Genomic DNA, 14214 nt, shown 5'->3' with positions numbered 1-14214 from the left:
GAAGAAGCCCAAATATATGTAGATCTATACGCAGTAAATTTTCTCTCTTGTTTAACCCTTTCTTGTCTAGGGATGAAGAGACACAAATGATTAAGCTCTATTTGTCTGACCCCTTCCGGGGCAGTTTCATAATAACTCTTCTTTACTATAACTGACTCTCATATGCCCAGCAGAGTAAGTCTTTTCTACTAAAGATATTCTTAGATGATCATGTAATTGTACATGGTCACATAATCTGCTATAAACTCATTTTAGAGTCCACATGTATAGCACACACACATAAAGTCTCTGTCTCTCAATGTATGTGTGGGAAAAAAGGTACAAGGATTTTAATTTTAATTGTTCTACCTATAGAACTTGCGTTTGATTTATAATTGGAATTCTTTTGTAATAGCTAATTGATCTTCATCTCTGTTAATTTTCCTCCTAGCAGGAATAAATTCATGATGAAATTCATTATTATTCCTCTAGATGTCCAAGCTTCAGTCTCTTCAAGAAATGAAATTCAAGGTTTGAGCCTTTGAGATGGATGTCTTAAGAAATATGTCCAACAACACCCAACAACAGCTATATAACGATAAGCAAAATAATGGGATCTAAAATCTAATTCTGCCATGAAACAGAAAACAGAAAAAGAATATTCCAAAATTATGATTGTTAATTGAATTTTCTAATAATAAACTTTGTTAAACATAAAGTCAGAAAAATCTGTCAGCAATTTTTCCTAATTAAGGTCATGAGGCATATCTCTTTAATGAGAACTGTCTCCACTCGAATATAGATGACAAAAGTGAAATAACTGTCTTTAGGCAAAAAAAAATAGTTTGAAAGAGATCTAAAGTGGATTTTCTAGAAATAAAGAATACTACTTTGCTGGTTCTTTTCTATCATATTTCAAACTGTGTGCGTAGTTTTTTTAGCCTTCTAAATATTTTAATTTGATGTGAAACTGGAAATACTGTCAGTACTAAAAGTAACAGCTTATTCTGTGTACATTTATAGACAACATTTCTTTTAAACACAGAAGATCTCACCCTGTATCTTCCTGTCTTTTAAGTACACTACAAGTTATAGACATCCGAATGTTACCAGCACAGTAGTGCACAGGGAAAAGTGACAATCTCATCTTAAGAGATCCGATCACTGATCTCTCATATTCTTCAAGTGATGTAATTGTAACATCTAAGGAGCTTCCTGTGGACAATTGCCTCACTCAGCCTATTGATAGGAAAAACATCGATGTGGTTAGAACTGGCCCTCTCATTGGAAACAGCTGTCAGTCAAGTGTTATGAGTGGGGAAAAATATTAGTTATTACAGGATGCCATTACTATATTTGTCTCGTTATTGTCAGAGATGAAGAAATGTACCTGTCAGATTCTCTGCTACAAGTTTCTAAATAATTTAACTCCTGTTGGCTGCTTTACATCTTGGCTGAAGAGAAATATGACGTAGGAAAAAAAAATATGGAGGGTGCTCCAAACAAGGTCTTTGGAATATGAGCTTTTAGTCTGTGAGCTCTACACCAGAATAGGTAAAGCCTTCAATCCTAAGAACTTCTTGGTTGCTTGTATGATTTAATTAATTATAGCTGCCTACCACACATTCATGACTTGCTTACAATTAGCTTATAGTAGTTTACAATTAAAGTACAAACAATATCAAACAATGAAAAAATCAACCATGCAAGTAATACAAAATGTTAGAACATTGAAAAAGCATACAATACAATCAAAGGGAGAGCCCAATATTTCAAGATGCAGTCATTTTATAGGCTCCACACCAGGGGTGAAATCCAATTTTTTTCCCTACCAGTTCTGTGGGTATGGCTTGGTGGGCATGGCAGGGGAAGGATATTGCAAAATCTCCATTTCCATCCCACTCTGGGGCCAGCCAGAGATGGTATTTTTCGGTTCTCGGAACTACTCAAAATTTCTGCTACCGGTTCTCCAGAACCTGTTAGAACCTGCTGGATTTCATCTTTGCTCCACACCACTGTGGTCTCCAGGCCAGATGACAAAGCCTAGTCTTCAGGCCCTTACAGAAGGCCACCAAGGTAAGGGTCAACCTGATCTCTAAAGGGAATGATCTTCCATAGGGCAGGAGCAGCAACACCAAATCATGGACTGCAACCCATGAAAGTATTCATGTGCAGATAAACACATGCCAATTTACATTAGCAGCTTCATGATACTCTCTGAGGGGAGACAGTATATCACCCCTTTCTTTCTGCTGCTACAATATATTGTTTTGGGAGGGTTGCTAAATCCTTTTTTCCTGTCTGGTGCCTGTCTCCACAGAATAGCCTCAGAAATGATATGGAGATCATATCAGGAGAAGAAATGAAAGGAATGAAACATGTTTGCAAAATTGACTTATTGACACAGTTTCTGTAATGTCAAAGAAGTTTCTATGATGGGAAATTAGGCGCAACCTATCTTTAAGAATTCATAAAACAAAATTCTGAGTTTCTAAAAATGTTACTTATTTTACTTGTGAAATCTTATCAGGGATGGGTAAAGATAAAATAAATCGTGAGATTTTATATGTTATAAATAGAGATGTTATATTCCATGCAGAAATTCCTAAGTATCTATTCTTGTTCGGCTTGAGCAATTTCTAAACATTTTTAATTTAATTTGGGAGACTTAATCACATTTCCTTTTCTAATTGGTAAACCCTCATGGCTTCTAAATTAACGACTCTTGCTCTTCTCCAATCAAATTTGCCAATATTGTGATCAAGAGGCAATTCAAAATGTATGCCAGCCTAGTTAATAGATAAACATCAGATTTTGACAGGATTATTTTTGGGGGTGGGGGGGGGAGGATTTAATAACGTTCATAGGCTATCGTCTTTATTTAGAATATTGCACCTGATTTGTGAGTATGTCGTGGCATATCATTTAAATTCTGTTCTCCTTTACTCTTGTTTGACTTGATTTTTACCACATCAAATGCTAAGAAATGCTCTTTCAGAGAAAAAAAAGTATCCCTTTGAGACAACATCTCTCTCAATTTCTGCCATATCCAGAGATAACCATTAGGAAGATGAGTGGAGCCATGAAGTTTCTAAACATCTTAGAAAGAATCTACTTGTGGTTAGCATTATTGCCAGACTTGCAGAGGAGAGGGGGAATCAAGAGCCCAAACTCTTACTCTGTTTACTCGGCATCTCTCTTTAGAAGGGTATTTTGAAGGGCATAGTCTGGCTGAGCCTGAAGAAATTAGGTTGGGCTCAAAGTTCTCCTGAAGGCCCCTCTGTCTTCTCTCCAAAATGAGAACCTGACAAGAATGCTACCAACTGGAGGTGAGACATCAGCAGGTTGGCATTTTAGAATAGAATAGAATAGAATAGAATAGAATAGAATAGAATAGAATAGAATAGAATAGAATAGAATAGAATAGAATAGAATAGAATAGAATAGAATTTTTTTATTGGCCAAGTGGGATTGGACACAAAAGGAATTTTTCTTGGTGCATATGCTCTCATTGCACATAAAAGAAAAGATACCTTCATCAAGGTACAACACTTACAACACTTAATGATAGTCATAGGGTACAAATAAGCAATCAGGAAACAATAAATATCAATATAAATCATAAGGATGCAAGCAACAAAGTTACAGTCATACTGTTGTGTCTGCGCCCCCTGAGCCGGAGCCCCTGCCAGAAAGTGACTCGGAAAGTGAAGGGGAAGGGCCATCAGGATTTACCTCTGGAGCACTGGCTTCCCTGGCTCAGCTCCAGGAGCCAGAGGCAGGCCAGGTGGAGGAGATAATGAGGCCTCCGTCCTCTGACTCTTTCCCCCCCAGGCCACACCTCCAGACCGGCCTGGCTGGACCCTAGGTTTCGTAGGCAGGAGAGGCGGGAACAACAGAAGAAGGAGTGGGGCAGGCCTAGGAAGTGCTAAGTCATGGAGCCACACCCCACAGAATATAAAAGCAGCAAGGGCTGCTATACCACTTCATGGCAAGCAAATCAACTGCTTAGGGGGGCAGAATTAGAGCTGAAGTCCTGTTTGTTCCTGGTTTCCTGGCTAATTCATCGGCATCAAGAGAGATAACAGAGACACTTGGCATACGCTCACTAGTTTGCTGCCAGAGCTGATAGTTGCCGACTAATTAAGCCATTGCTCGTGTCTCCCGGACTGAGGAGGGGGACAGAACACATACAGTCATAAGTGGGAGGAGATGGGTGACGGGAATGATGAAAAGATTAATAGTAGTGCAGACTTAGTAAATAGTTTGACAGTGTTGAGGGAATTATTTGTTTAGCAGAGTAACAGCGTTCGGGGAAAAACTGTTCTTGTGTCTAGTTGTTCTGATGTTCAGTGCTCTATAGCGTCGTTTTGAAAGTAGGAGTTGAAACTGTTTATGTCCAGGATGTGAGGGGTCTGTAAATATTTTCACAGCCCTCTTTTTGACTCGTGCAGTATACAGGTTCTCAATGGAAGGCAGGTTGGTAGCAATTGTTTTTTCTGCAGTTCTAATTATCCTCTGAAGTCTGTGTCTTTCTTGTTGGGTTGCAAAATCAAACCAGACAGTTATGGAGGTGCAGATGACAGACTCAATAATTCCTCTGTAGAACTGGATCAGCAGCTTCTTGGGCAGTTTGAGCTTTCTGAGTTGGCGTAGAAAGAACATTCTTTGTTGTGCTTTTTTGATGATGTTTTTGATGATGTTTTTGATGTTAGCTATCCATTTTAGATCTTGGGATATGGTAGAACCTAGAAATTTGAAGGTCTCTACTGTTGATACTGTGTTGTCTAGTATTGTGAGAGGTGGAAGTATGGAAGGGTTTCTCCTAAAGTCTACCACCATTTCTGTGGTTTTTACTGATTGCTACAATGTTTAATTTAAGTATTGCCTTACTTATAATAGAGCTTTTCCCTGAAAAACAGCTTCAGTAACAGCTTCATGTCTTTTGATCTGTGCTACAGTATCACAGTGCTGACTGGTCTTCAGTTTGTTATCAGTAAAACGAATCAATTACTTCCCTCCTCAAGAACATCCAGCTTGATTTGCTGCACTCATGGAACAATAAATTACATCTAACTAGTGCTGAATAGTCTCAGCTGCACTAGCTATTTAATTCCAGCTATTGAAACCACTAGGGCTTTTTTTTTTTAAATCCTCATGTTTTCAATAAGAATGCTAATCAAGTTGCTCACTTAATTAACTGTCTTGCTCCTAACTCATTAACAGACACAGAGCACAAGGGCAAAGAAAACTGGAAGGCAAAGTCATTCTGGTTTTTGAAATTCTACAGGTACGTATCTGACACCATGTTCATTTTCATAAATGGACAAAGCTTTATTTAAGTACTTCTCCACCCGTTCACTGAAGTACATATGTCAAGGGAAAAATGCAGCAGCAAAAGAGCGGATCTGCCAGTGAATAAACAATAAAGCATATCCAATTTTATTAGACGCCCATGAATTATGAGATACCTTGGCACTCAAAGGTCTTTTTTCAGCAGGCAGTAAAGCAAACCAGGGTTTGCCTGGCCCCTTTCTTCATAGCTGGCATTCCATGACCAACCAATTATAGATTGTGGTCAGATTAGCTGTTAGTCAGAGTAAGGTAGCTATGAACTGAAATATATATGGAATGAATTACATTTCCCCCAATGTTCTCAACTGAGTAATGATGGAAATGATTTAACAAGGCAAATTTAGACATTTCCTTTTATTAGAATCTTTACTGCATTTGTCTTCCCTGACTGTGATCTTTGCCGGCCACCTGTTGGCAATGAATGCTGGAGGAGATGGCCACTTAATCATGTGCCACTATATAAGCAATTCTCATACACACACTTCACAACTGCCAATATTTTTTAATTGTACACTGCACAGAATTGCTCTAGGTGAGACTCGGTCTCAAAATTTAATACATAAAATAAAAAGTGAATAAACTTCAGTTTGGGAAATATCTTTAAGAGGATTGATGAAACTGTGTGGCGCTTTTCATTTTTCAAGTTTTGTTCCTCCAGCCAGCTATGCAATTCTATCGTAGCATAAAAAGTCCAGAAAAGAGTGACATAGATGATGAGGTGCTTGGAGGCTAAATTCTGATTCAAGGAACAAGGTATGAAAAGAAGGTTAAAGGAAAACATGATAGCAGTCTTCCAATACATAAAAAGTCCCAGGGCAAAGGACATGGATTTATTCCTCTGAACATGCAAGAGTAAGACAGTAAGCAATGAGTGGAAGATCCAAACCTTCCTAAGAAGGGATTTACTGTCTGTCAGAGCTAATAATGAATAGAATAGCCTGCTTTTTGAAGTCATGGATGCCCCAACAATGAACGTTGGACAGTTATTTGCTCGGTACACCAGGGGTGAAATGCTCCCAGTTCGGACTGGATCACCTGATCCAGTAGCTATGGCAGCAGGTGGTTCGGAGAACCAGTAGCAAAAATCCCTGCCCCCCGCCATGCCCAGCTGAGATTTTTAAAACTTGATTTTTTCTTTGGGCGAAAAAATGCTTTTAAAAGTTAAAAAAAAAGCCTCTGATGATCACGTGGCTCAGCTGGGATCTTCAGAGGAGCCTTTTAAAAGCATTTTTTCTACATCTTTGGCTGAAGAGGTTGTAAAAAAAATGCTTTTAAAAAGGCTCCTCTGATGATCCCAGCTGAGTTGCCTGATTGTCAGAGGCCTTTTTTTTCTTTTAAAGGCAAAAAAAATGTTTTTAAAAGAAAAGAAAAGCCTCTGTTCAGCTGGGATTGTCAGAGGAGCCTTTTAAAAGCCTTTTTTACAGAAAAAATGCTTTTAAAAGTAAAAAAAAAAAGTTGGCCACATCCACCCAGACACATTATCCCCCACCAAGCCATGCCCACAAAACCGGTAGTAACAAATTTTACATTTCACCACTGCAGTACACCATGATTAATTGTGCTGACCATCAAGTTCTGTTCCAACCCTATGATTCTACATTGCTGTTTTGTCTTGGTTTGATAGAAAGCATCTTAATATCAGCTGAACTTGAATAATGACCCTTATATTCACTTTAAAGAGATTATCTCTACATAGATAAGGTAGCATAGCTGATTACTATTCTATCATTTGGGAGATAAGATACTCATGGCCTGAAATTCTTTTTAAACTCAGCAGGTTTTCCAGTTTCTGAACCATCAGAGTGGCTGCCTAGGGATTATTGATCAGTTTTGTCATTGTAAGATTGTATCAACACCATTTGATTTTTTTTTAATAGAATAACTGATGCTCTGCAATGTATTCTTAAGCAAATGCAAGGAACAAAACTGTATTTGGCATAACTTTCAGCAATGGACAAATAATATTTCAGAGATCCCAAGAGCTCTGTCTTACCGGACATCTCAGAATATGTGAACTCTACTCAGGTTGCCACAGATTTATGGTAGAAAAAAAGAAAATTCCTTTCACATTCCCAAAGAAATATTTCCCTCATATTCACCCTTTTTCATTTAGTTATTTACATTGCATGTAACACTGCACTCAATTCTATTACATGTAACCAAACTGAAATTAAAGAAGCAATTAACTGCAAAAAAGACAGAATGACCTAAAATACGTAGCTGCTAAATTTGCACACAAAAGGTACACTGCATTTCTACCTAACCATGGACCAAGCAATGAGGAGGCAGAAGACAGTCGTTGGTGACAACAGCTCTTAAGTTTATTGTGAGAACCCAGTGAAGAAAATAGCAGAACAGTCTTCCTTATATAGTATTTGGGCTGTGGCACCAGCCAATCAGAAACGTGCTTTTTCCCGCCCAAAATTCCCTCCAATAATTCAAATACATAACACTCCTCCCCTCCCAGAACACACTTAGTTCAGTATTTACATATTATTTACCAACATAATCACAAAGGTAGCCGAGGCGTTCCCTGTGCCTGGCTGACCTGCGCAATTCATTCCCTGGTGGGGAGTCGAGCTGGTCAGAGGGACTCACTGTTCCTTCCAGCTCCTCTGATTGGCCCTCCGGGCCAGGATTTTGGGCGGATTCTTCCCAGCTGACTTCTGGTTGGACTGTGGGGTGTCGCTAGACTTTGCAACTCCCAGATAAGTCCTCTGGCCACTTCAGGCTTGAGTCAGCTGTTGGTGTAAACAGTGGGTAGTCAGGGCCTGGTTGTTGTGTTTCTATTTTGGCTTCTAACCTTTTCTTTTCTTTTCTTTTTATTTGCATTTATATCCCGCCCTTCTCCGAAGACTCAGGGCGGCTTACACTATGTCAAGCAATAGTCTTCATCCATTTGTATATTATATACAAAGTCAACTTATTGCCCCCAACAATCTGGGTCCTCTTTTTACCTAACTTATAAAGGATGGAAGGCTGAGTCAACCTTGGGCCTGGTGGGACTTGAACCTGCAGTAATTGCAAGCAGCTGCTGTTAATAACAGACTGTCTTAGCAGTCTTAGCCACTCAAGGACCCTGTTTTCTGTATTTGATCGATGTGCCTTTTTCAGACCCTCCCATCGCCCCCGGCTAATCCTGGACAGTGCCTCCTTGTCACTTCTTACAAAACGTTCTGCAAGGCCATTACTAGCCGGATGAAATTGCTCTGAGAGGGCATGTCGGATGCCCATTTAGGCCAAGTACCCTTCAAATTGAGTGGCAGTAAACTGTGGGCCATTATCCGAGACTGTGTCAGGCAGACCGTGCATTACAAATAGTCACCGCAACACTCTGATGACTGCCTCGGCAGTCATGGTTTTCATCAATATTATTTCCAACCATTTGGAATATGCATCTATTACTATTAAGAATGTTTGCCCGTGAAAAGGCCAGCTAAGTCTATGTGAATTCTGGACCACGGTCCTTGGGATTTCTCCCATTCCCTCACCGGAGCCGTTGGAGGTAGCAGTCTAGAGTCCTGCCAAGATTGACATCTGCCTACCCAGTCACTAATGTCCTTGTCCATCTGGGGCCACCACACATAACTCCGTGCCAGACTTTTCATACGCACAATACCCGGATGCCCCACATGCAATAGTTCCAATACATTTTCCCACAAATTCAAAGGAATAACAACCCTATCTCCCCACAATAAACATTCCCCTTGCACAGACAATTCAAAACGCTTGGTTGCAAACTGCTTAAATTCCTTGCCCGTTGCAACGGGCCACCCCCTCTGCACCCAACCGATTACAGTGTGAATAATAATGTCTTTAATCGATGTCCTGGCAACTTCGGCAGAAGTGACAGGGCCAGTGTTCAAAGAGTCAATCAACAAGATTGGGGTTCCTGGAGTTGGGTCTTGAATTGTGTCTGGCAAGGGGCACCTGCTTAAAGCGTCTGCGTGTCCTAAATCATTGCCCGGTCGGTGGGTCAAACAGTAGGAATATGCCACCAGAAATATGTCCAGCGAGTCAATCTGGGGGACAGGGCAATCGGTGCGACCGAAATAATCTGGAGCTGAACACACTCAAAACTGTAGAAATGGTGGTAGACTTTAGGAGAAACCCTTCCATACTTCCACCTCTCACAATACTAGAAAATACAGTAGAAACAGTAGAAACCTTCAAATTTCTAGGTTCTACCATATCGCAAGATCTAACCCACACCTCATTTCGGACATTAATACAATTAAGCGTGTCCAGAAATATTTTACAAGAAGAGTTCTCCACTCCTCTGATCACAACCAAATACCTTATACCACCAGACTTGAAATCCTGGGTTTAGAAAATTTAGAACTCCGCCGCCTTCGGCATGACCCGAGTATAACTTATAAAATCTGCTACAATGTCCTTCCTGTTGAAGACTACTTCAGCTTCAATCGCAACAATACATGAGCACACAATAGATTTAAACTTAAAGTGAACCGCTCCAATCTTGATTGTAGAAAATATGACTTCAGTAACAGAGTTGTTAATGCCTGGAATGCACTACCTGACTCTGTGGTCTCTTTCCAAAATCCCCAAAACTTTAACCAAAGACTATCTACTATTGACCTCACCCCATTCCTAAGATGTCTGTAAGGGGCGTGCATAAGAGCACCAGCGTGCCTACTGTTCCTGTCCTAATGTTCCCTTTGATTATATCCAATTCATATGGTTATTTCATGCTTATACTTATATATACTGTTGTGTTTGACAAATAAATAAATAAAATAAAATGGACAACTAACATCAAAAACATCATCAAAAAAGGACAACAAAGAATGTTCTTTCTGCACCAACTCAGAAAGCTCAAACTGCCCAAGGAGCTGCTGATACAGTTCTACAGAGGAACTATTGAGTCTGTCATCTGCACCTCTATAACTGTCTGGTTTGGTTCTGCAACCCAACAAGACAGACACAGACTTCAGAGAATAATTAGAACTGCAGAAAAAACAATTGCTACCAACTTGCCTTCCACTGAGGACCTATATACTGCACTAATCAAGAAGAGGGCTGTGAAAATATTTACAGATCCCTCACATTCTGGACATAAAATGTTTCAACTCCTGCCCTCAAAACGACGCTATAGAGCACTGCACACCAGAACAACTAGACACAAGAACAGTTTTTTCCCAAAGGCCATCACTCTGCTAAACAAATAATTCGCTCAACACTGTCAAACTATTTACTAAATCTGCACTACTATTAATCTTCTCATCGTTCCCATCACCGATCTCCTTCCACTTATGACTGTATGAATGTAACTTTGTTGCTGGTATCCTTATGATTTATATTGATATTGATTGTTTCCTGATTGCTTATTTGTACCCTATGACCATCATTAAGTGTTGTAAGTGTTGTACCTTAATGAAGATATCTTTTCTTTTTATGTACATTGAGAGCATATCCACCAAGACAAATTCCTTGTGTGTCCAATCACACATGGCCAATAAAATTCTATTCTATTCTATTCTATTCTATTCTATTCTAGTCTAGTCTAGTCTAGTCTAGTCTAGTCTAGTCTAGTCTAGTCTAGTCTAGTAAATGTCTTCACTACTATTCTATGCTAGTTACCTTCTAAGGTCCTTGAGAATGATAGGAGAATGATAGGTAATATAGCTTGTATTATGGATCCCTTTTCAATGAGATTCTTTAGTTGACCTCAGTGGCCAGAGGTCTACATACATTTATACTTATCTACTCATTTTTATCGCAGCAATTCAATTTATTTTTTGAATGATTTGCTCTTAGAAGCCATCTGAAATGTAATAGGAAATAAAACACATTTCTTTTCTTTTTTTTAAGTGAAAGATTTCAAATAAATATTTTGATCTCTTTCAATCAGAAACCTATGATTTAAAATGTCTACCTCTGGCTAGTGAGGTGTGATAGAAAATAAATAGCCATTAAAAGAATAACAAAGATAAATGTTTTAGATAAATGGAATCAGTGGAGGATAAATGATGATCATTTAGTTATATATCTACCTTCTCATAGCAGACAACACCCCCACATTTAGTCCACAAACCCCATCATGCACAGCTAGCATGGTCTGAAGAAAGCCTCCAAAGCACGTTGTTTTTTTTTTTAAATTATGAGTGAGTGAGTGTGTGTGTGTGTGTGTGTGTGTGTGTGTGTGTGTGTGTGTGTGAACAAGTTTTCAAACACTGCCTTTAATCTTACCTAGCCCCTTTCTCTAGAGTAGTGTCTCTAATGGCAAAAAGAATTGGAACTGAGGACACAGCTTTGTCTATTACAACCTTTCCTCAGTTAAAAAATAATAAGATAGTAGCAGGCAAAGCCAGAAGCTATTGATAAAATACATAAATTGAGAACAGTGGAGAAAAAAAAGGCCCACTCACCAGTGCCATGAGAGTGGAAAAAAAAAAAAAGTCAAGCTGGTAGTTGCAACCCATGACTAAAGCCCACTGTTCTAGAATAGAATAGAATAGAATTGTTATTATTTTATATTATAAATGTTATTAAATTTTAACAATTATACAATTTTCATTCAACTCTTATGCATGACTGTGACCATTTACATATCTTGACATAACTAAAATAATACATGCTGGTGTTTTTTTTCCCATATTTTGTTTTCATCATTCCTAGAAGAAATAGCTCTAGTGTGTATTCTAATCTGGAAGCCTGTTACTATCCAACTATGTATTTTCATCCAGTATTTTTTTGTTTCGGAGCATGACCATCGTGTATGAAAGGAGGTATCTTGCCTTTGTCCACATTTCCAACAATTGGGGTTTAAATTTGGCTATATTTTTGCCAATCTAGAAGGTGCCAAATACCAACAGTAAAACATTTTATATTGATTTTCTTTGTATTTTGCCGATCTGGTTAATTTATAATTTTTGTTCCAAATTGTTTCCCAATCCTCTAATTCAATATTATGCCCAATATTTCTAGCCCAGGCTATCATAGCTCCTTTTACTATATCTTCTGCTCTGTCAAATTCTAATAAATAATTATAAGTTAGAAAAGGCCAGGTTCTCCCTAGTGCAGTGATGGCTAAGCTTTTTGCCGTTGTGTGCCAAAAGCGGGGAGAGTGCAGGGGGTCACATGTCTGCGTGCCCACACCCATAATTCAGTGTGCCCTGCCCCTGCACATGCGCACACAACCTCCCGTCTGTATGCAGATTCATTGTTGTCTCGAATGAGACCAATTAATGTATCATCTGCAGACTTCAGTAAATTAACAAATGGATCATTTGAGATGCATTCATTGATATATAGAGAAGTGGAGAAAGCACACATCTTTGGGTTAGCGTTTATGCTTGTTGATTCAGCCTAGCAATGCGTTTACCTTTTTTTTTGTAGCCACGCCACCCTGCTGTTATATGCAATCTGCAATCAGCTATTACTCCACAATTTTTTCCACAGATGCTGTAACCAAACCAGGAATATTACACCCTATACAGTACTATGCAAAAGTGTAAAAATACTGTAAATTAAGAATGCTTTCAGAAATAGAAGTGTTAATAGCATATTTTTTTATCAGTTTACAAAATGAAAAGTAAATGGACAGAAGAGAAATCCAAATCAAGTCAGTATTTGGTGTAACCACCCTTTGCCTTCCAAACTGCATCAATTCTTACACTTGCAGAAAGTCAGATTTTGTAGGAGGAGAGTCAGATGTACGATTAACCAATTACACCAAGCAAGTGCTAATAATCATCAATTTCATAGGGTTGAAACACAATCATTAACTGAAACAGAATCAGTTGTGTAGGAGGCTTAAAACTGGGCGAGGAACAGCCAAACTCTGCTACTAAGGTGAAACACATCATGGCAAAACTGAGCACAGGAACAAGACAAAAGTAGTTTTGGTTTCTCCCAGGCAAAGATTTCAAAGCAGATGGGTTTCAAGATGTGCTATTCAAGAAGAAGCACAAAATAACAGGCAATGTTGAGAACTGTAGACCAGGGCTGTCAAACTCACGGCCCATGGGCCGGATGCGTCACACCCTGGCCACTCCCATTCCCATGTTTAGTGAAGGGGGAAAAAGTTGTGATACATTACATGATGGTGCGAGTTCGACACCCCTGCCGTAGACACAGTGGCCAGCCAAAGAAACATAATGGAGCAGATGAAAGACACCTCATGCTTACTTCCCTTTGACATCAGAAGATGTCCAGTAGTGCTATTGGCACAAAACTGGCAGAAATCAGTGGGACCCAGCTATACCCATCTACTGTCTGGAGAAGTACTGACCAGAAATAGATGCCATAGAAAAATTGCAGCCAAAAAGCCACACCTCCAATGTGGAAACAAGGCTAAGTGACTCAACTATGCATGAAAACATAGGAATGGAGGTGCAGAAAAATGGCAGCAGATGCTCTGGATTGATGAGTCAAAATTTGAAATATTTGGCTGTTAACAGGAGGCAGTTTGTTTGCTGAAGGGCTGGACAGCAATAGAATAATAAGGCAACGGTGAAGCATGGTGGAGGTTCCTTGCAAGTTTGGGGCAGCATTTCTGCAAATGGAGTTGGAGATTTGGTCAGAAATAATGGTGTCCTCAATGCTGAGAAATATAGGCAAATACTTATTATCATGCCATACCACCAGGGAGGTATGTGATTGCCCAGTAGTGGGTTTCAATTTTCTTCGCTACTGGTTTGCTATTGGGAGCACGTGGCACTTCTGCGCATGCCCAGAAGTTTCTGCGTATGCGCAGAGCGTTTTTGATGGTGTCCGGGCGGGTGGACAGACCTCCTGCCGCTGCCACCAGTTTGCCTGAACCGGGGCAAACCAGTAGCAACTCACCTCTGGATTGCCCCCAAACACACAGCCAATGACATTAAAAACTATCTTCAGTGTAAAGAAGTCCTGGTCTGG

Source organism: Ahaetulla prasina, chromosome 2 (assembly GCF_028640845.1).
Source record: "Ahaetulla prasina isolate Xishuangbanna chromosome 2, ASM2864084v1, whole genome shotgun sequence".
Classification (NCBI taxonomy): Eukaryota; Metazoa; Chordata; class Lepidosauria; order Squamata; family Colubridae; genus Ahaetulla; species Ahaetulla prasina.
The sequence above is the reverse complement of the archived record's forward strand: the minus strand, read 5'-3'. Positions refer to the sequence as shown.